Raw genomic sequence first — 22,144 nt, 5'->3', positions numbered from 1 at the left:
TGAAAAACCAGGTATCAACATTGACCAAACTGTAATGTTGCCAGGACCAGCAGTTACTAACCTGCATCTTCTTATACACACAGCAGACAGAAAACAAAGCACTTCACAGATTACCAAGCACCCTTCAGAAGTAATCAGGGTTCAGGCAAACCCCATGCCCCAGCGGTCCTGAACGACCATCCGCCAACAGCATCACAGGGGACACTGTGTTCTTCCCCTTCCTGCCCGAGCCATCTCCACCCACCTGTGGGAGAAGAGATGCCTGTGGAGAGGGAGACATCCCAGGATGATGCGGATCTTATTTTACCATCTCCCTCTGCCTCCATCCTTGGCAGACAGAAACGTACCCGCACGTGCCTACTCGTTAAACAGTAACAAGATGTTCCCATAAAACACAAACTCAGGCTCTCAGTTTAGAAAGGATCTGAGTCCCCGGGCGGTTGATCCCTGAAGTGACCACTGGCATTTCTGAGCACAGCCTCCCTGGAGCAGGGGCTGACCAGGAGCTGGAGACGCTGTATGTCATGCCATCCATGCCCCTGGACTTGGGACACCCTTGTTCATTCACAACAAACCCACTTGCAAGAAGGGACTTAGGGAAGCCTCCTCCAGTGAGTGATAGAGTACAGGCTCCCTGGGGGGGCTGGGGGGAGGGACTGGGGGCCAGGAAGGCTCAGGCAGCTGACAGAGAACCCTGGAGGCTTCTAAACAGCACTCGACACACTCTCGCCACCCTGCTTGTTCTTTCTCAAAGAACATAGTTGAAAGAGAGCCCAGGACTTCCCCGGTGCAGTGGATTAGAATCCACATGCCAGTGCAGGAGACATGGGTTCAATCTCTGGCCTGGGAAGATCCCACATGCCATGGAGCAACTAAGCCCATGCACAAATGCTGAGCCTGTGCTCCCCCAACAAGAGAAGCCACACAATGAGGAGCCTGCACACCACAGCTAGAGAGTAGTCCCCGCTCATCGTAACTAGAGAAAGCCAGTGCCCAGCAACGAAAACCCAGTGCAACCAAAAATAAATAAATAAAAATCATAAAAAACTTAAAGAACAAAGAGAGCCCAACGTGAAGACTTGCTGCCGTCTTTTGGGTCCAAGTTCAGCAGCCACCGAGACCCAGGCTTACCCTTCCTAGAGTGTGTTGGGGAAGACCGCAGAAGGGTGACAACCACCTCTCAGGGTTCTGCCTTCCACTGACCCTCACTGGCCAACAAGACTCAGGAAGGCAGCTTTCCATCCATGGATCAGAGGCACCCACCACAGGGCCTGCCCTGGAGCAGCTCGCTGCCTGTGCTCACAGATCCAGTTGCAAGTGGGGCTTGTTAGGCCTTGGAATAAAGGGTCAGCTTATACCCCACCCATGGATGCGGCACAGCGGTCAGCAATACTGCCCCATCTCCCGTGGAAAAGAGCCTTCCAGTGAGGAATGTCAGGGATGCTGTGTTAGCCCAGGTGACCTGAGGTCAGCTCTGGGGACGCGTGTTCTGTGGCCAGTAGTGCTGAAAAGAGGCATAACTTGTATACCTCCCCACCCCCACCAACCCCGAGCCCTGGCTGCTGCTTCTCCACAGACAGGACAGCTGCAACCAGACAATTTCAACGGGCAGGATCCTCCAATGCTAAGAAGTTACCAGGTTTTAATATTAGACATCATATGAGTTGAGCTGAATTGGCAGTGAAAACGAAACAATTCTAAGGAAGTAAAAAGAAAGAGAGGTATGGAAAGCAGACACTGCCTACTAATAAAGTCAGGAGTGGGCAGACAGGAACACGGGATGTTACATGCAGCAGGCACTCCCAAGGAAGATTTCAAGTAGGATTTGCATTAAGTTCAATAGTTAGGAAAAGACTGCTTTCTTCTTCCTGAGTCCTCAAGAAGCCTTCTTCCCAACCATCACCGGAGCGGGAGACGTGGCACCGAACCCGGGCGGCAGAGGGACTGGCCCCTCCTGGCTGTGCCTGGGGAGCCGAGCGGGAGGGCCCAGCACAGGGGCCCAGGTGCGTCCAGCCTGCCTGCCACAACCAGTGCGGGAAGGCAACCTTCCCCCTCAAACTATCCCAAACCGGTGATGCATCACTGGATCCCTGTGCTGTACCCCTGAAACTGCCCAACACTGTAAACCAACTATACTCCGATTTTTTAAATTAAGTTTTTAAGAAACGCTGATGAGGGAGGCAGAGGAAGAGACCATCAAGTGGGACCCCCACAGCAGCCCATCCCCAGCTCACAGCTCACTCTACGTCGGATGAGGCGCTTCCTTACAAGCCAGTCGCGTCACTGGCTAGCATGAGGTCATCCTTCCTTGCCCCTCCCACTCCTGCCCCCAGCTTCCAGGACAAAGGACACAAGGAGAAGGGGACAGACGTCCAACCTGGGAAAGCAGCTCTCTGTCTCGTCAGAAACCCTCCCTCCGCTCAAGGGATCAGGTGGCCTCAAGTCTTTAGGTCACTCAGATATGCTCACATCCTTAGCTGCACGTGTGGAATCTCAACTCAAGGTATTTGCAGTAAGGAACAAACAGGGAATAATATACGTGTATGTATATATATATGGGGCTTCCCAGGTGGCACAGTGGTAAAGAACCCGTCTGGCAATGCAGGAGATAAGGGTTTGATTCCTGGGTCGGAAAGATCCCCTGGAGGAGGAAATGGCAACCCACTCCAGTACTCTTGCCTGGGAAATCCCACAGACAGAGAAGCCCGGTGTCTCAAACACAGGCTCCATGGTGTCTCAAAACAGACACGACTGGGTGATGAAACTATATATATATACGCACAGTCACAAAGTGACTCAGCAAAGCCTTCGAACCTGATGATGCTCCCAGAGTCCCCACACTCACACAGATAGCAGCTGGAGAAACACATGTATGTAGGAGCACTGCAAGGAGGGCACGGCCACCGCTGGCCATGGACAGCACCAACTGCAGGGTTACCGCCTGCCGAGCAGCAGGCTCTCTGAGGCCCTGCTCTGTATAAACCTCACAACTATCCCAGGAACTAACTACTACTATTGTCCCCCTTTCTCAGATGAGAAAACTGAGGCACTGAGACCCTTACCAGCCCAAAGTCAGTGCCAAGAAGAGGGCCAGGATCCAGGTCAGGGGACCAGACCTCAGCACACCGGTGCCCACTTCCCAGAGACGGAGTGGGGGCATTAGGTGATGATGTGTATTAACTGGAGAAGGAAGGCCCAGGGGTCATGCAGAGCCTTCAAAGGGGAGAAGACATTTTAGGCTCACAGGGAGGCAGTGCAGGTAGGCAAGGTATCGGGAACTGCACCCACAGAGGTCAGGGGTCAGCAGACGCCTCCTGGCTGGGAATGACCACTGTGGAACCCCACCATACAGGTGCTACCTGGTGGACGATAAGGCAGAATCAGATGCGTATGGAGCCCCTTGACTTCGAGACCCAAGGGGTTCCAGGAGAGAAATGGAACAGTGAAGTAAGTGTATGTATCAGAAGGTTGACCCCAGTGAAGAGGCTGATGAGAGGGAGAAAGGTCTGGAGCAGGAAGACACACGAACACAGCTGGCAAGAGACAAAGGCCCCATGTGGATGATGAAGGGAGGGCCCTGCTTCTCAAGACGCTGGTGACCTCAGCCACCTCTGCTCTGCGACTGCAGGTTTAGCACGCTTCCACTCGCAAAGGGTCCCCATGTAGACAGAAACATGGTCATCTTACCCATCCCATTTGGATAGGTTGAGGGGCACGGGAGAAGCAGGATATGTGGATGGACATAGGATTTTAAAACCAGAGACCAAATGAAAATAAGGGTGTGTGTGCATGCGTGTGTGTGTGTGCGCCATCCTTTACATAAATTCACACATACGAAGCCAAAGTATAAAACCACAGTGATGGGTATCTACAAGTTTATGACATGAGGCCCCAACTTACCTAGAGGCTGAGAAGCAAAGGTTTAAAATACTGAAAATTTCACTTCTGAAACTTATCAAATATTCTACAGTAAAACTCAGATTCTTCTTGATTAATCATGCAATCAGAACATTTTTTCTATTAAAAAACATATACCTCAAAAAAAAAGTACACCTCATGTCTCGTGCATTCAAAACATGCTTGGTTAAAATAACGTCATGTCATATGGGAAAGGCAAAAGTAAATAAACAGAAGGAGTCATTTATGGAAGTCAGACTAGAACCAAATTAAATCATTTCAGGATAGCAAACACACAAAGCCCAGAGAGTTCTCAAGCACCAAGTATGTGGGTACACGTGTGATATGAGGAGGCAAGGGGGGTCTGATCACACATGGTCCCCTGGACAGTAGTCCCCATGTGCTATTTTTCTCACATCAGTTCCTCATTTTCTACAGCAAAGAAAATTAACCCATGATACAGATTTATGAGCTCCCCGAAATAAACATTCTGCCCAGGATGTGTGTGTGTTTTACTTCATGGACTCATCAAGAGATCTGTAGCCAAAACTGGTTCATGCTCATGCTCGCTCAGTCGTGTCCGACTCTGTGACACCACGGACTACAGCCCTCCAGGCTCCTCTGTCCACGGGATTTCCCAGGTGAGAATACTAGAATGGTGGCCATTTTCTTCTCCAGGGGACCTTTTCAATTCAGGAATTGAACCCAAGTCTGCTGCATTGGCAGGCGGGTTCTCTACTGCTGAGCCAGCAGGGAAGCCCATCAAAGCTGGTTAGTTCTCCGCCTTCTTCCTCCTGCATCCCCCCTCCCCTAGGGTGGGGGTGAGATCCCCCCCACCTCCTACCCCCACTCCACCCCCGCCTCCTCCATTGTGAGCTGGCTGACAGCTCGCAGCGTGTGCTCCACAGCATCTGGACTCTGGGACGAAACTCTGTCCAGGACGCCTAGTTGGGCTCTGACGCTGCATCCTCCCCTGGCAGGGGGTAGAGGGGACACTGCCACACTCTGGCAAAGGACGATACAGTGATTAGAAAAGAACTATCCTAAAGCAGGCTTCTCTGGTGACTTAGCAGTAAAGAGTCCGGCTGTCAATGCAGGAAAGGAGGGTTCAATTCCTGGGCTGAGAAAATCCCCTGGAAAAGGAAATGGCAACCTACTCTCTTATTCTTGCCTGGAGAATCCCTTAGACAGAGGAGCCTGGCAGGCTATGGTCCATAGCGTCACAAAAAGCTGGACATGACTGAAGCAACTCAGCACTAGCAAAGATGAAAAAGTCCTGAATGCTGGCATTTTTGTCTCTTCAGGAGGTATTCTGATAAACACTAACTGTTCCTAATAAAATTCTTCTCAAAAATTGCTCAATTCAAATATTCTAAAACCAGACTTCCACATTTAGAAGACTATATTCTTAGAGCATATTCGTAAAGCTCTTTTAAAAATAATCTTTATCCCAGTTTATGTGCACAACCAGTTACAAGGGCATCCTTCCCTCCCATCCAGCAGCAGGGTACAAGGACTCCAGCCGAGCATGCAGACTCTACCGGGAGGCTGCCCAAGCCCACACTGCCCCCTGCCCTGGGCTGCTCTTCTCCCCATCCCCTGCACATGGTTATGACCTGGACAACCATCTGGTCAGACTGCACTCTCCACCCTGAGGGGGATGGTTTGCTGACTGCCCTGCTGAGAGGCAGGCTTCAGAGCAGGGTCAGTGCCAACCACACACCCCTCGTGGCCGGTGGAGACCTTCCCACCATACACATGGGGAGGGGGACCGAGGCAGGGGCTTACCTTGCCCTTCACACCCTGCCCTGCACCGGGTCCCCTGCCAACATCCCTTCACAAGACACCTGCCCCCCGACAACTTCCTGTCTTGTTCAGGGAGCTGGAGAAGGCAGCTGTCACCTCCCCAAGCTTGCTGGGGAGGACAGAGGTGCAGGTGCCCACGAGCTGGGAGCCTCACAGAGTCTGGCCTGAAAAGAGCCAGCTGCTCAGGTCAGAGGGGACCCAGAGGTGGATGGATGAGGAAAGCCCCCTGCCCTGGTTTGATCCTCATGACCCCTCACCCCAACCCCTTCCCTTCGCTGAGAACTGGGGCCTCAGCATCATCTGGGCACCTGAAGCTGTTTCCTGTCTGTCGCTGGTGAACTGTCTGCACCAAGGTTTCAAAGACTAGCTTGTCCCTCCACCTATCATGTGACATGCCAGGGGAACCACAGGCCCCTGAGTTCTTCACACTTGGCACCCAGCTGAGAAACATGCACACCAGCTCCCAGGACCAGCTCCCCAAGCCCAGCCTCACTGGAGCAGCGTGTAGTCACCTGTGAGCCCAGGCTGGCTGTGCCAGCCCTGCTTTGGCTCATGAGTCCACACCAGCCAGTGAGCAGGGTCTGCGGGTGAGTGGACCCTCCACCATCTCTGCTGACCCCATGGGGGAGACACACAGAGGCTGCCACCCTTGCCCACCACAGGCAGGTGCATTGACTCACTCGCTCCACCCACACCTCGAGTGTCCCCCCAGCCATGCGTGGCCTGCTGGTGTCAGGACGCGGTCATCTGCCACATTCTGTGCTGCCAGGGCAGAAAACCAGAAAGCTGTGTTCCCCAGGTCCCTGCCAGCCGGATTCTGGTTAGTCCTGTGGGACAGCAGCCCTGGTGCAACACGGCCAGAGGAAGGGCATATTTGCCATCCCCGCCCCCGCTGCCCCTTAGGGAAGCTCCAGCTGCTTCCGGGGCTGGGGGCGTGGGGGCTGGGAGTGTGGGGGCTGGGTGGCCCACAGCTCTGCTTCCTGCTTGGTGACCCAGGGCAGGGGTCCTGGACTTGCTCCCAGGCCAGGGACAGCAGCAGTTTCTGGTTTCCATCTCTGGGTGACTCTTCCTGCCCCATGGTTGCTGCGGTCCTTTACACAGTTCATACACATCCCCCGTCCAAAATACCCAAGAGATTCCCGTTTCCTCGGGGAACCCCCAAGGAAGAACCCCAGGGCCTGGGTGAGCAGAGGTCACCTGGAAAAGGCAGACAGCACTGGTGACTCCCAGTGGAGTTGAAACAGAAAGAGACCAGGAAGGTGTGTCACTCTGCACCTGTCACCTGTGATCTGATGGTTAAGATCCCTGGAAACTGGGAAAAGCTGATGTCGCCCTGCAGGACAGGGGTGCCAGAACCAGCTTGGGTGGTTGAGGGGGCCTGCAAGAGGGGGCTGTGAGAGGGAGACAGCCAAACTGCATCAGTCACCCAGTGGCCAAACGTGGAGAAAATTCGCAAGTTCCCTTCCCTTGTCAAGTTCCAAGTATCAAACTTCCCTCTCTGGGCCAGAGGACAGCAAGGACACCCACATGCTCGGTGGGTGGGGAGGGGAGGGCAGGCGCAGGAAGCAGCCAGCGATCACAGCTGGGAGGCCCTGCCCCAGCCATACGGATGGCCCACCGGCCAAATGCCCAGTGACAGAAGATCCTGACCCACCCTCAAAATTTCTCTGGCTGCTTCCAGAGGACGCTGAAATTGCAAGATATTTGGAATACTTACAGAAAGAAGGGAAAACAGTAGGAAGGGAGTTTGTTACAGAAAATCCAGGAGGTGTGGCTGTTATAGCTGGAACAGAAGCAGGGCGTCTCCCACTCCCACCCCCACCCAGGACAGGAAGGGGAAGTGAGAGCTCCGGGTGACACCAGACAACAGAGCAGACCCTGGGACTCCCAGGGGAGGTGGGCCACATGTGGCCTCCGCCCCCACGCCCACCTTGCCCAGGGCCAGGGACACCCGCAGTACTGTGCCAAACAGGCCAAAGCAAAACACCACGGGCCCACTCTCCTCAAAGTACATCCTGGGTGGGTGTCATCAACTCCCCAAGCAACATGGGGCGGTGGGGGGTGAAGGGGGGGGAATCATGCCTCATACTGGTTTTTGTTGTTGTGACCACAAAACCAAACGGGAACTTTGACAACCAGCTAGCCCACCTCACTCACAGATGAGGAGATTATGAGCATGACAAGCGTACAAAGAAAAAACATTCACATTAAAGAGTTCCAGTGAATCAGTGCAGCTCATGAAGCTAATATATGGGGAGGGGGTGGTGCTCTGCTTAGGCCAACCAGGCATGAGGGTCACAGAGGGAAAAGAACTAATTTTGAACAGGGTGTAATTAACTGATTATTCTTCAGCTGAAAGGTAGCCTGAGATAGACAGCTCCTTTGTCTACAGAAGAAGCTATTTAAATTAAGCTGTAAACCCATAAATAATGTTTAAAACCCAAAGGAGACAATGAAGAACATAATATAAAGGGACCATCCTGACATGTGAGAAAAATAAACAAGTAGGAGGAAATAGAATTAATTTCAAACAGACCAATTTGAAATTAAAAATTACAGTCTGGTTAAAAATGTATCAAGAAATGGATATGTGCCTGGAATCCACTTTACAATAAAGTAATAGGAACATGATGGTGGGGAGGGGCAGGAGGTGGCAAAAATGGGACAAGACTGGTCCCCAGAAGATGACCCCTGGGGTCGAGTGATTGCTGGGGTTTACCACTCTCTGTAGTTCAAAACTCTCTCTTAGGAATCTAAAAACCAACCAAATTCTCATCAACTGGGTACCGGGTACCCCTGCACCACATACAGTGCAAATCACTTAGTGCAGGATGGTACATACACACTCCCACCCTGCACCTGAACATCACTGATTAGTATTTTCATGAAATATAGTTAAGTCAAAATCAGACCACAGGATATTGGCACAGTGGGACATTACTTAATTTCTAAACAGTTTCATCTGGTAGCAATTTTAGAAAGTACTTTTTTCAATTACACATCATATAAAACTTTGTAACTGTGTTACATTAGATAATCATGCAATTCCAAAGAATAGTTGCTTTACTGATTATATACTGTGTATCAATCATGGGGTTTCCAGGCTGGCTCAGCTATAAAGAATCCACCTGTGATGCCGGAGACTTGGGATTGATCCCTGGGTCAGAAAGATCTTCTAGAGAAGGAAATGGCCACCCACTCCAGTATTCCTGTTTGCAGAATTCCATGGACAGAGGAGCCTGGCAGGCTGCTGTCCATGGGGGTCACAAAGAGTTGGACATGACTGAGCAATTAAACACACACACATACGATCAAATAAGTAAAGTGCTTGGCTTGTAGCCGGCATTTAGCAAGCACTCAAACATCCTAGGGATTCTCTGGTGGCTCAGAGGGTAAAGCGTCTGTCTGCAACGCAGAAGACCCAGGTTCGATCCCTGGGTTGCGAAGATCCCCTGGAGAAGGAAATGGCAACTCACTCCAGTCCTCTTGCCTGGAAAATCCCATGGACAGAGGAGCGTGGTAAGCCCCAGTCCATGGAGTTGCAGAGTGGGACACGACTGAGCAACTTCATTTTCACTCTCAATACATCCTACCCAGACAGGCCACCAGATTCTGATTCATCGTCAGCCTTATTTTTATTCAAACAGAAAAGGCTGAGTGTCGGTCAGAATATCACCACACAGGGCAGATAGAGGGCTGCTGTGGGGAGGACCCCACACCTGAAGCCGCCTTCACACAGACACCTGTCAGTTAGGGTTCCTGGACGTGGGGTTCATTTCGAGTCTCTGGTACTTTTCTTATGATACAAATCAGGGTTCTTTTTTCTAAACAAACTGAACCAGTTAAACAAAAGATCATCGAACTACCCAGAGAAGTCCACACCACCACCCACCCTCGGAGGAGCCGGGCACGGGCCTGGGGAGCAGAGAATCTCCTCCCCTCACAGGACGCCAGAGCCTAGAACAGGGCCCAGCAGAGAGCAGATGCTCACATACGTGTCGAACAGGAGACTGAAGCATGAAATCTTTCAAGGGAAAGATAACCACATGCTCAGAAGCCACAGTGTATGATTCATGAACCCTGATGTGCCCCCCAAATTCCTGGGGGGGCGGGGCTTTGGGAGGCAATCAGGTGGTAAGTGTGGAGCCTCATGAAGGGGTTTAGTGCCTTAAAAGGAGGCCCCAAGGGCTGCCGGTGCCTGCCACCAAGTGGACATAGGGTGAGGCCTTGCCGAACAGCTGGCCCCGGGATCTCATGCAGCCCCCAGGATTGTGAGAAGTAAACGCCCGTGTTTATAAGCACCCAGTGTGTGGCATCTCATGATACCTGCATGAGCTGAGCCAGATGCTGAGAGTGGGACGCTATCACAGGACCGGGAAGCGGCGAGAGCTATACATGTGACAGGGCACAGACCTTTCCACTGGACCTGGCTGCACACACCTGCTCTGCGGGCCGCACACACATCACGGGGGGTCACGAGCAGAGCACCAGAGATGAGGGGCTGCCGTCCGAGGAGGGGTGGGGTGAGTGAGGCAGGATGGACCCTGGCCGTTCCCCAGACATGGGGGACGCAAGGACCGAGTGCATCCCTGGAGAGGGACATGCCGAAATGAAAGTTGTTTCAGGGGGTCTGCGGGCCCGGAGATGGAGGTGCAGAGAAGGGAGGCTGCACCCCCAAGATGACCTCTCTGTGACCACAGGAGGGGCTGAGGAGCTGACTCCAGAAAGGAGGACTCAGACAACAGAACTCAGAGGCCCCACAGCTGTGCCGTCTCCTGCCGTGTCCTCTGCAGGGAGGGACCAACTTGGAGCCCCCAGTGACACATCCAGGCTCAGGGTGGCCGGGCATCCAAACATGAGGCTGCCCTGAGCGGGGGTGGGTGGTCCACGCCTGGAGATCAGGCCCTCCTGGAAAGTCTGGGATGGATGGCTGACTGCATGACAAATACAACTGAGAACCACGACACTGCCCACACTCGCGGGAGAGAGCAGGACATCTTCCTGTTTCTAGGCGTCACGCTCACTGACCACGGACAGATGGGTGGGACACAGTTGTGTTCATGTCAACAGACCAAAGGTTCTCTCTGGGGACTAGGCAGAGTGTTTGCTGGGCCTTCAGAACATTAAAATCAACAGTCTCACTCAAGGTTCTCCAACTTGGGGCCAGAAAAGACAGGCATCTCCAACAGGCTGAGGAGAAACTGCTCTACAAGCCGCATTAGCATTCCCAGCAGGACACCTCCCCACCAGACACCTGCTGCTGGTGAGCAGGTCTTCCAAGCGAGGCTTCAAACAGGGGATGGTGCACCTGCTTGATCTCCCCAAGGCTTCAAGCTGAAGTCCTGGACGCTTCCGCAGCAGTGGGTGTCTGGAAGGTAGCAGGGAGGGGATGGAAAATTAGGCCCTCCAGCTGCCCCAGGAGGGAACAAGTCTGCCAGAAACCCTGGCAACAGCTGCAGGAGAGGCACAGAGTAGAGAGCGTGGGTGGGCCTCACAGGAGAAGGGAGTCTCTGACAGCAGAAGGGCTTTCACTTGAGATGGAAGAAAGTAACGTTGGGAGCAGTGGCAAACTGTGTCAAACCAAGTGTGTAAAGTGTTAGTCACTCAGTCGTGCCTGACTCTTCGTGACCTCATGGACTGTAGCCCACCAGGCTCCTCTGTCCATGGAATTCACCTGACAAGAATACTGGAGTGGGTGGCCATTTCCTTCTCCAGGTTATCTTCCTGACCCAGGGATCGAAGCTGAGTCTCTCACACTGCAGGCAGATTCTTTACCATCTGAGCCATGTCTGGCTTTTGTTAAACCAAAGCCCATGCTTTTTCTAGAAAGGGTTATGAAGTCACAGCCAGTCTCAGTAGCTCCTGTTAAGACTGAATGTTTGTGTCTCCCCAAAATGCAAACGCTGAAGACCTAAGCACCAGGGTGATGGCGTGTGGAGGTGATTCCAGGTCTAGATGAGGTCATAAGGGGGAGGCCCCCGACAGGATAAATGTTCTCAGAGGAAGGGGACTAGGCCAAAGCCCTCCCTCTACCTTAGAAGGACACAGCAAGAAGGAAGCGACTACCCTGCTGGCTCAGACAGTAAAGTATTTGCCTGCAGTGCAGGAGATGCGGGTTTAATCCCAGCTGGTGGAGGTGATGGAATTCCAGTTGAGCTATTTCAAATCCTAAAAGATGATGCTGTGAAAGTGCTGCACTCAATATGCCAGCAAATTTGGAAAACTCAGCAGTGGCCACAGGACTGGAAAAGGTCAGTTTTCATTCCAATCCCAAAGAAAGACGATGCCAAAGAATGCTCAAACTACCGCACAATTGCACTCATCTCACACGCTAGCAAGGTAATGTTCAAAATTCTCCAAGCCAGGCTTCAAGAGTGAACCAAGGACGTCCAGATGTTCAAGCTGGATTTAAAAAAGGCAAAGTAACCAGAGCTCAAGTTGCCAATATCCACTGGATCATAGAAAAAGCAAGAAAATTCCAGAAAAATATCTACTTCTGCTTTATTGACTACACCAAAGCCTTTGACTGTGTGGGTGACAACTGTGGAAAATTCTGAAAGAGATGGGAATACCAGACCACCATGCCTGCCTCCCGATAAATCTGTATGCAGGTCAAGAAGCAACAGTTAGAACCAGATGTGGAACAATAGACTGGTTCCAAATTGGGAAAGGAGTATGTCAAGGCTGTATATTGTCACCCTGCTTATTTAACTTACATGCAGAGTACATGATGTGAAATGCCGGGTTAGATGAAGCACAAGCTGGAATCAAGGTTGCCGGGAGAAATATCAATAACCTCAGACGTGCAGATGACACCACCCTTATGGCAGAAAGCAAAAAAGAACAAAAGAGCCTCTTGATGAAAGTGAAAGAGGAGAGTGAAAAAGCTGGCTTAAAACTGAACATTCAAAAACCTAAGATCATGGCATCCAGCCCCATCACTTCATGACAAATAGATGGGGAAACAATGGAAAGAGTGACAGACTATTTTTTGGGCTCCAAAATCACTTCAGGTGGTGGTTGCAACCATGAAATTAAGACACTTGTTCCTTGGAAGAAAAGCTATGACCAACCTAGACAGCATATTAAAAAGCAGAAATATTACTTTGCCAGCAAAGGTCCGTCTAGTTAAAGCTATGGTTTTTCCAATAGTTATGCATGGATGTGAGAGTTGGGCCATAAAGAAAGCTGAGTGCCAAAGAATTGATGCTTCTGAACTGTGGTGTTGGAGAAGACTCTTGAGAGTCCCTTGGACTGCAAGGAGATCCAACCAATCCATCCTAAAGGAAATCAGTCCTGAATATTCATTGGAAGGACTGATGCTGAAGCTGAAGCTCCAATACTTTGGCCACCTGATATAAAGTACTGCCTCATTTGAAAAGACCCTGATGCTGGGAAAGATTGAAGGTGAAGGAGAAGGGGGCGACAGAGGTGAGATGGTTGGATGACATCACCAAATCGATGGACATGAGCTTGAGCACGCTCAGGAAGTGGGTGATGGACAGGGAAGCCTGGCGTGCTGCTGTCCATGGGGTTGCAAAGAGTCGGAAATGACTGAGTGACTGAATTGAACTGTGTCGGGAAGATCCCCTAGAGGAGGAAATGGCAACCCACTCCAGTGTTCTTGCCGGGAGAATCCCCATGGACAGAGGAGCCTGGCGGGCTACAGTCCATTGGGTTGCAAACAGTTGAATAGGACTTAGCAATGAACACTTTCTCTTTTCACAGACTAGGAAGTGGGTCCCACCAGGAGTTAAATCAGCTGTTCCCTTGACTGTGGTTCCCAGTCTCCTTCCAGAAGGGCGAGAAACAAAGGTGTACTGCTTCAGCAACCATCCCCCGACTCCACTAATCTGTGTTATTTTGTGATAGCTGTCCCAGCTAAGACAGCCTCTATTTAAGAAACACTAGCTTTTAAGAAATTATCCTTGCCTCACAAGAAAATAACATTTAAAATAAATCACAGAAGCCATGTGATGAGAAAGAATGGGAAACTGCTCTTAAAATATCCACCCGAAATATAACTCAGTTTTGTGTTTCTTCCTATAGAGTCAGAACGAAAACTGTGGAGGAGGATAGAGACAGTGATATTAACAGCAGGACTGTCAACACAGAAAACCGAAATTATCAGCCATCTAAAAATCTACTTAAGGCACTATGGTTTTGCTGTTGTTATTCAGTCCCTAAGTCATGTCTCAGTCTTTGTGACCCCAAAGATGAACTGCAGCACGCCAGGCTTCCCTGTCCTTCACTACCTCCCAGAGTCTGCTGAAATTCAAGTCGGTTGAGTCAGTGTCGCCATCCAACCATCTGGTGCTTCAGACAGTAAAGAATCCACCTGCAATGCAGGAGGTACAGGTTCAATCCCTGGGTTGGGAAGATCCCCTGGAGAAGCAAATGGCAATGCACTCCAGTATTCTTGCCTGGAGAAGCCCACGGACAGAGAAGCCTGCTGGGCTGTGGGCGGCAAAGGGTCAGACACGACTGAGTGACGAGCGCTATAGCTTACTTCCCCAAAATGACTTTCTTGAATATCTGAACAAATAAAAAGGCTAAAAATATGTTCTTCAAACATATTTTTCTTGACCTGTTAAAATTAAGATGTCTGAATGTAAAATAATGAACTCAGACTCCTAAATATCACCATTCATATCCTAGGCAGGCAGCCCTCTGTGGCATGACAGACGACTCAAACACTAAAGCAGGTCCTCCCCATTTTACCAATCAGCGGCCCTTGTTTCTGGAGCACACTCTTTGGAAATAATAGACATTCTGTAGCCTTCTATCAACAAGGAAATTATTTTAGATGTGATTTTGATCACACACATACATTTTACAGTCAGTTTCAGTACTTCTTAGCTATGGAAAAACACTGCATTTGATCACTGATGGAGCTGTAACTCTCAGAAAAATAATAGCCAGTTACAAATACCACTCTTAAAAGATCTTCAACATTAGAGCTTAGTACTAGGTCCACTTCTAACTCAAGCCCCAATAACAGAAATTTTAATCATGCCCTTAAGGCTTAAGGAATTTCACCCAAGTCACATGTAAAACATTACATTTTTTAAAAATGCTGATTCTTAGAAATTTCTTTAGCAATTATGTTCAACTCACACAGCTCCTAGACTTCCGCTTTTACTCATTTAGCCTCATTTTCGTAGCCACAACAACCCATTTTCCAGTGCAGGCAACAGAGACCTCAAGAGGCAAGACCACAGGCCTGAGACACAGTCCTCCTGGGAGACGAAGATATGAACTGTTTCCCGAATCCTGGATTTAAAAACCATAAGGAAGAGCTAAGAAGTAAACATTAAGAATGCGGACACGTCACACAAGGAAGGCAGACCGACGCCTACGTGAGGAATAAAAATCCCAGCTTTTCTCTGCTTTTCCTCCTAAACCAGTTTTCCCGGCAGTGCCTCCATGCACACAGTCCTCCCACCCAGGGAGGAGACTGACTGCCCGGCTCCTGGGACAGGAGCTGCCCAGACTGAGATCTAACCGACCCCGGGGTTCCACACACACCGCATGGCGTGGCAGCTTCTCCATACCTCCCATGTCTCAGAAAACCTGCACCCACAGCCCCTCCACAGTTAAATGATTCTTCAAGTGATTAAAGCAGAGTCACAATTCCTGTGCTGCACTTATCTCTGAGCTTCCCTAGAAATGTTACTGTATCTTTTCTTGCCTCTGCTTCCTGAGAACCAAGAACTGGGGGAGTGAGAGGCACGGTTAGTTCAGAGGGTAGAGAGGAATGTGACATATGCCATGTCAGCTGTCCCACGGAGGAGGGGTGTTCTCCGAGGGGGCACGGCCCCAGGGAGGAGAGACGGGAAGCAGTGAGGGGCATCCGCACGTCACTCAAACACATGCGTGGCCTGGTCCCACACAGAGCCCCTGAAGGTGGGCATGGCCTCAGTCATGGGGGTGTCTCTTGTTACTGGTAACCAGCCCCTATGCCACACCCAAGCTGATGCTAATGAAGTGGCCCAGAGTTGCCCGCTCCCACCACCCATAGTTGAGCATGGGGCCTGGCCAGGAAAAACCAACCTTGAGATTGGAAGGTGGGACACCAGGGTGAGGAGGGGGCTGGAGATTGGGCTATGAATACTCCAGAACCAGAGTTAGGTGCCCATGGGTTGGCCAACACCCTGATGTGCTGGGAGGGCTGTGTGCCCAGAGAGGGTGCCTACACTCTGCCCCACCATCGCTGCCCACCCCAACCAGCACCACAACACCTGGCTCTGTGTCCCTCTTCTCTCTGGCTGCTGCTGAGATGTATTTTTGCAATAAACCATTGATAATAAAGTGCCTCCCTGACCCTGCGTCATTATAGTAAATTCTCAAACCTAAAGAGGAGGGTCATGGGAACTCTGAAATTATAGCCAGTGGATCAGAAGCATAGGAGGGTCCAGACTCAACATCTGGCATCTACTAAGCCCTTCATCTATAGGGTCGACCTATAAATTGAAGAAAGTAGGGAAAACCACTAGATCATTCAGGTATCACCTAAATCAAATCCCTTACAATTATACAGTGGAAATGACAAATAGATTCAAGGGATTAGATCTGACAGAGTGTCTGAAGAACTATGGACGGAGCTTTGTACAAGAGGCCAAGATCAAAACCATCCCCAAGATAAAGAAATGCAAAATGATTGTCTGAGGAGGCTTTACAAATAGCTGAGAAAAGAAGATAAGCTAAAGGCAAAGAAGAAAAGAAAAGATATACTCATCTGAATGCAGAGTTCCAAAGAATAACAAGACGAGATAAGAAAGCCTTCCTCAGTGATCATTGCAAAGAAATAGAGGAAAACAATAGAATGGGAAAGACTAAAGATCTCTTCAAGAAAATTAGAGATACCAAGGGAACATTTCATGCAAAGATGGGCACAATAAAGGACAGAAACAGTATGGACCTAACAGAAGCAGAAGAGATTAAGAAGAGGTGGCAAAAATACACAGAACTATACAAAAAAGATTACTGACCCAGACAACCATGATGGTGCACTCACTCACCTAAGGCATACATCCTGGAGTGTGAGGTCAAGTAGGCCTTAAGAAGCATCACTACGAACAAAGCTAGTGGAGGTGATGGAATTCCAGTTGAGCTATTTCAAATCCTAAAAGATGATGCTGTGAAAGTGCTGCACTCAATATGCCAGCAAATTTGGAAAACTCAGAAGTGGCCACAGGACTGGAAAAGGTCAATTTTCATTCCAATTCCAAAGAAAAGCAATGTCAAAGAATGTTCAAACTACCACACAACTGCACTCATCTCACACGCTAGCAAGGTAATGCTCAAAATTCTCCAAGCTAGCTTTCAACAGAACATGAACCAAGAACTTCTAGATGTTCAAGTTGGATTTAGAAAAGGCAGAATAACCAGAGATCAAATTGCCAACATCCGCTGGATCATAGAAAAAGCAAGAAAATTCCAGAAAAACATCTACTTCTCCCTCATTGACTACGCTAAGACCTTTGACTGTGTGGATCACCACAAACTGGAAAATTCTTCAAGAGATGGGAATACCAGACCACCTTACCTGCCTCCTGAGAAATCTATATGCAGGTCAAGAAGCAATAGCTAGAACTGGACATGGAATGACGGACTGCTTCCAAATTGGGAAAGGAGTATGTCAAGGCTGTACACTGTCACCCTGCTTATTTAACTTATATACAGAGTACATCATGAGAAACGCTGGGCTGGATGAAGCACAAGCTGGAATCAAGATTTCCGGGAGAAATATCAATAACCTCAGATGTGCAGATGACACCAACCTTATGGCAGAAAGCAAAGAAGAACTAAAGAGCCTCTTGATGAAAGTGAAAGAGGAGAGTGAAAAAGCTGGCTTAAAACTCAATATTCAAAAATTAAGATCATGGCATCTGGTCCCATCACCTCATGGTAAATAGATGGAGAAACAATGGAAACAGTGACAGACTATTTTTTGGGCTCCAAAATCACTGCAGATGGTGAGTGCGGCCATGAAATTAAAAGTTGCTTGCTCCTTGGAAGAAAAGCTACGACCAACCTAGACAGCATATTAAAGAGGAGAAACATTACTTCGCCAGCAAAGGTCTGTCTAGTCAAAGCTATGGTTTTTCTAGCAGTTATGTATGGGTGTGAGAATTGGACCATAAAGAAAGCTGAGTGCTGAAGAATTGACGTTTTTGAACTGTGGTGTTGGAGAAGACTCTTGAGAGTCCCTCAGACTGCAAGGAAATCCAACCAGTCCATTCCAAAGGAAATTAGTCCTGAATATTCATTGTAAGGACCAATGCCGAAGCTGAAGCTCCAATACTCTGGCCACCTGATGCGAAGAACTGACTCACTGGAAAAGGCCCTGATGGTGGGAAAGATTGAAAGCGGGAGGAGAAGGGGACGACAGAGGATGAGATGGTTGGATTGCATCACCAACATGATGGACATGAATTTGAGCAACTCCAGGAGTTGGTGATGGGACAGAGAAGCCTGGCATGCTATAGTTCATGGGATTGCAAAGAATCGGACATGACTGAGTGACTGAACTGAACTGATAGCACCAACCTCTATTAGCTGGTATCAGAATTCAACTAAATTACATGACACACAGCTGGTGTCAGAAAACCTGAGACCAGTCCATTCTCTAGCCTCTGGCCACATGGTTACTGAATGCTAAGATGCAGCCTGTCTGCAGTGTCCTGTTCTAGGGACTCACCAGGTCCCAGAGACTGAAAGAGAAAACACACACACACACACACACAAATGTAAAAATCACCAATCCCACTAGTCATTTTTATAAGCTGAAATACTGTGCAAACTAAATTAATACATTACAAAAATTAATCTCTTTCTGCTTTCTTAATGGGATTACTAAAAACTTAGAGTTCCCAGGTGGCACAGTGGTAAAGAACCCACTTTCCAATGCAGGAGATGCAAGAAACCTGAGTTCCATTCCTGAGTTTAGAAGATCCCCTGGAGGAGGAAAACGCAACCCACTCCAGTATTCTTGCCTGGAAAATCCCATGGACAGAGGGGCCTGGTGGGCTACAGTCCATGGGGTCGCAAAGAGTCGGACATGACTAAGCACAGGTATTTAGCTTGTGTTTGCGGCTTATATTACAGTTCTAGTGAGTGAGTGAGTGAGTGAGTGTGTGTGTATGTGTGTGGAGTGCTATTTTTAAATGCCTTCATTTCTGAAAATTCAGGGCCTGGAATCCTCTGGGCATCTCCAATCTTCACATGTAGAAAGAAAGTGGCTACTAGGATGGGAGGCTCTGGGTAACACAGGGAGAAGGAGCTGATACAGACTCAGTGTTTGTAGGTGATGTGCTGGAACCACCCAGGCTTGTGGGGCAGTTTCACCCCAACCCCACCCCTCCACCCCCCAGTGACAAGCATCCCTGTCTCTTATCACAGGAAAAAGCTCTGGGCTCCGACCATCAAAGTGACGGAGGAAGACCTCAGATCTCACCTCACCTCCCTGTCTCCCTGCACATAGGGTGGGTGGACTTTTTCAGGAAAAGGACCAGATAAATATCTCAGGCTTTGGAGCTAGTTTCTAAGGCAATGACTCAGCCCTCCCTGGAATCAGGAAGACAACCACAGACCACGTGTAAATGGCCCAGCCCGGGCAGGTCCTAATATGACCACTCACAAGACCAGGTGGGGAGTGGGTTTGGCACCAGGGCCAGAGTTTGCCAACCCCTGCTCTATGTTGTTAAAAGCAGGGCCACAGCCCTGAAGTGAAATCACCGAGTGTAAGCCCCACATCACCAAACAGAGACTTACTACAGTTTCCACTCTCCCAGAATCTTCACAGAATCTGAACTCAGTCCATCAGGGATCACGTGACCAGCACTGGTGAGGTCACCTGCCTGGCAGACCCCTGCTGTCCGTCCCCCACAGGAAAGTGACCTTAATAACCAACCTGCTCTATCCAAATTGACCTCCTGGTCTCTACTCCCTTCTGCCCATAAAGTCCTTCATTCCGTCCAGCTCCCCAGGACTCCTCTCTGTCTGCTGATGGAAAGCTGCCTGACACATGAATCAGTGAATAAAGCCAACAGGATCATTAACACTTATTGCTGTTGTTGTTCATCATGTCCAATTCCTTGCAACTCTATGGACTGGCACACGCCAGACTCCCCTGTCCTTCACTACCTCCCAAGGTTTGTTCAAACTCATGTCCATTGTGTAGATGATGCCATCATCCAACCATCTCATCCTCTGTCACCCTCCTCTCCTGCCCTCAGTCTTTCCCAGCAACAGGGTCTTTTCCAGTGAGTCAGCTCTTCACATCAGGTGGCCAAAGTATTGGGGCTTCACCTTCTGTCCTTCCAATGAATATTCAGGGTTGATTTCCTTTAGGGTTGGATGGTTTGATCTTCTTACAGTCCAAGGTACTCTAAAGAGTCTCCTCCAGCACCACAGTTTGAAAGCATCAATTCTTCGGCATTCAGCTTTCTTTATGTTCCAACTTTTACATTTGTACATTCGTACATGACTAAACGAACCTTTGTCAGCAAAGTGATATGCCTGATTTTTAATACACCATCTAGGTTTGCCATAGCTTTCCTTCCAAGGAGCAAGTGTCTTTTAATTTCATGGCTGCAGTCACCATCTGCAGTGATTTTGGAGCCCAAGAAATGCAGGGGGCCTGGGTTCAATTCCTGGTCAGGGAACTAGATCCCATATACTGCAACTAAAGAGACTATGTGCCACAACTAAGCCCTGGCACAGCCAAATAAATAAATGAAAACAATTTTTTAAAAAAAAAGAGTTAGTACGTTGCCTTGATTAATAAAAGAAATCCCACAAAAAAGAGGAGTACCAGAAAAGATAAGTCTGCGAATGTCAGGTCTTACTCAGCATGTGTGTGTTCAGCCTGCACTTTCAGACTGTTACCTGTCAGTGTCACAAATCCCCCTGGGGAGACCAGAGCAACGGACCGTGATCATCCAGCTCCCAGGGAGGCAGCAGCCAGGAGCTGGAGGCACAGCAGGGTGGCGCCTTCGGGGATGCGGTCCTGGCAGCCCACAGCCCACCAAGCCCTGGGGGTGCATTAGGGATGCAGGTGTCTGACCCCCCACTCACCTGCCCAGTGAAGATGCCCAGCCAGCCACCGCCAAGGGTCACCACACACGCGTTCACGTATAACACACCCACAGAGGAAAATGCTCCAGAGAGTCTGCCAGGACTGCACTCGGATAAATTCCCTGTTTACACAGGGATGAGGCAGCCTGCAGGGGCGCAGAGAAGATCAGATCAGACGCAACAGATGGGACGTTGGGTAAATATCAGCGGTTGTCACTGCCTTGTTCAGGCTTGAGGAAGGTCCCTCCACACCACCCGGCAGCTGGCATTTACAGCTCCATGCTCCAACTCTTTCCAATTCTGTGACATGAAAGTTAAAGTGTTCATTGCACAGTCGTGTCCCACTCTTTGCAACTCCACGGGCTGTAGCAACAGAATCCTCTGTCCATGAAATTCTTCAGGCAAGAATACTGGAGTAAGTAGCCATTCCCTCCTTCAGAGGATCTTCCCAACCCAGGATTGAACCCAGGTCTCCTGCATTGCAGGCAGATTCTTTCCTGTCTGAGCCACCAGGGAAGCCCAAACTTTTCCCAAACTATTTCTAATTTTAGAACATATTTCTTCTAAATACGAGGTCAAAAACTCCAAGGACCATTTTGCTGTAACCCCTGAGAACCAGAAAGTCAAACTCTTTCATGCAAGAGATTTTTAAAAGTCACTGACATTTTCCTGATACCAGAAGTTACTACAAATCCCTAAGTCCCAAATCCACAATTCAAACCAAACACTAGAACAGTAAATCAACACAAATCTCACAACATTAGTTACTTTAGCTTTTTTAGATAATAAACTGATATATACCTTCCCACTATAACAATTTAAATAAATTTACAAAAGCAACATTAGGCTTTTCATTGAATTTAAAATTATTTTTGGATTTTTCTTATAGGCAATGGATTTTATGACATACACTAGGGGGGAGATCAAACCTGCATCTCCTGCATTGCAGGCAGATTCTAGCTATGCACTGCATGACTACAGGAAGTTCCATGAGGCAGTAAAATTAAATTACATTCTACGATGCCCGTGTGGACCATCTCTGGCCCAAGGCCTGGGTCCCAGCAGTTCCAACATCAGACAAGACAGCACCCAAGACCCATCAGCCTGGCCCCTCCCCCTGCCACACACCCCATCCCACATCAGGAGGGGAGGCTCAGGCCCTCCTTCTCAGGATGCTTTGAAATGGTTTTCATTTTATGCAACTGTATTAAAAGACAGTTACTGAAGTATTATTTAAAAGAAGAACTGGAGACATAGCAACACATGCATGCGGGCTTAGTCGCGTCTGACTCTTTGCAACCCCAGGGACGGGACCACCAGGCTCCTCTGCTCATGGGATTCTCCAGGCAAGAATACTGGA

The 22,144-nt window shown here is 49.3% G+C and overlaps 1 protein-coding gene across 5 annotated transcripts in view; it reads right to left on the bottom strand.

The window, feature by feature from the left end:
- NCK2 (NCK adaptor protein 2) overlaps window positions 1-22,144 on the bottom strand; it is a 112,197-nt gene that overhangs the window by 73,004 nt on the left and 17,049 nt on the right. Inside the window, exon 2 of one of the 5 annotated variants that reach the window (XM_043468814.1) lies at window positions 20,785-20,930. The exons of the other annotated variants lie outside the window; for them this stretch is intronic. The gene's annotated coding sequence lies outside the window, so the exon portion shown is untranslated. The remainder of the gene's footprint in view (window positions 1-20,784; window positions 20,931-22,144) is intronic. 5 annotated transcript variants of the gene reach the window in all.

The sequence above is a fragment of the Cervus canadensis genome, chromosome 5 (assembly GCF_019320065.1).
Source record: "Cervus canadensis isolate Bull #8, Minnesota chromosome 5, ASM1932006v1, whole genome shotgun sequence".
NCBI lineage: Eukaryota > Metazoa > Chordata > Mammalia > Artiodactyla > Cervidae > Cervus > Cervus canadensis.
The sequence above is the reverse complement of the archived record's forward strand: the minus strand, read 5'-3'. Positions and strand labels throughout refer to the sequence as shown.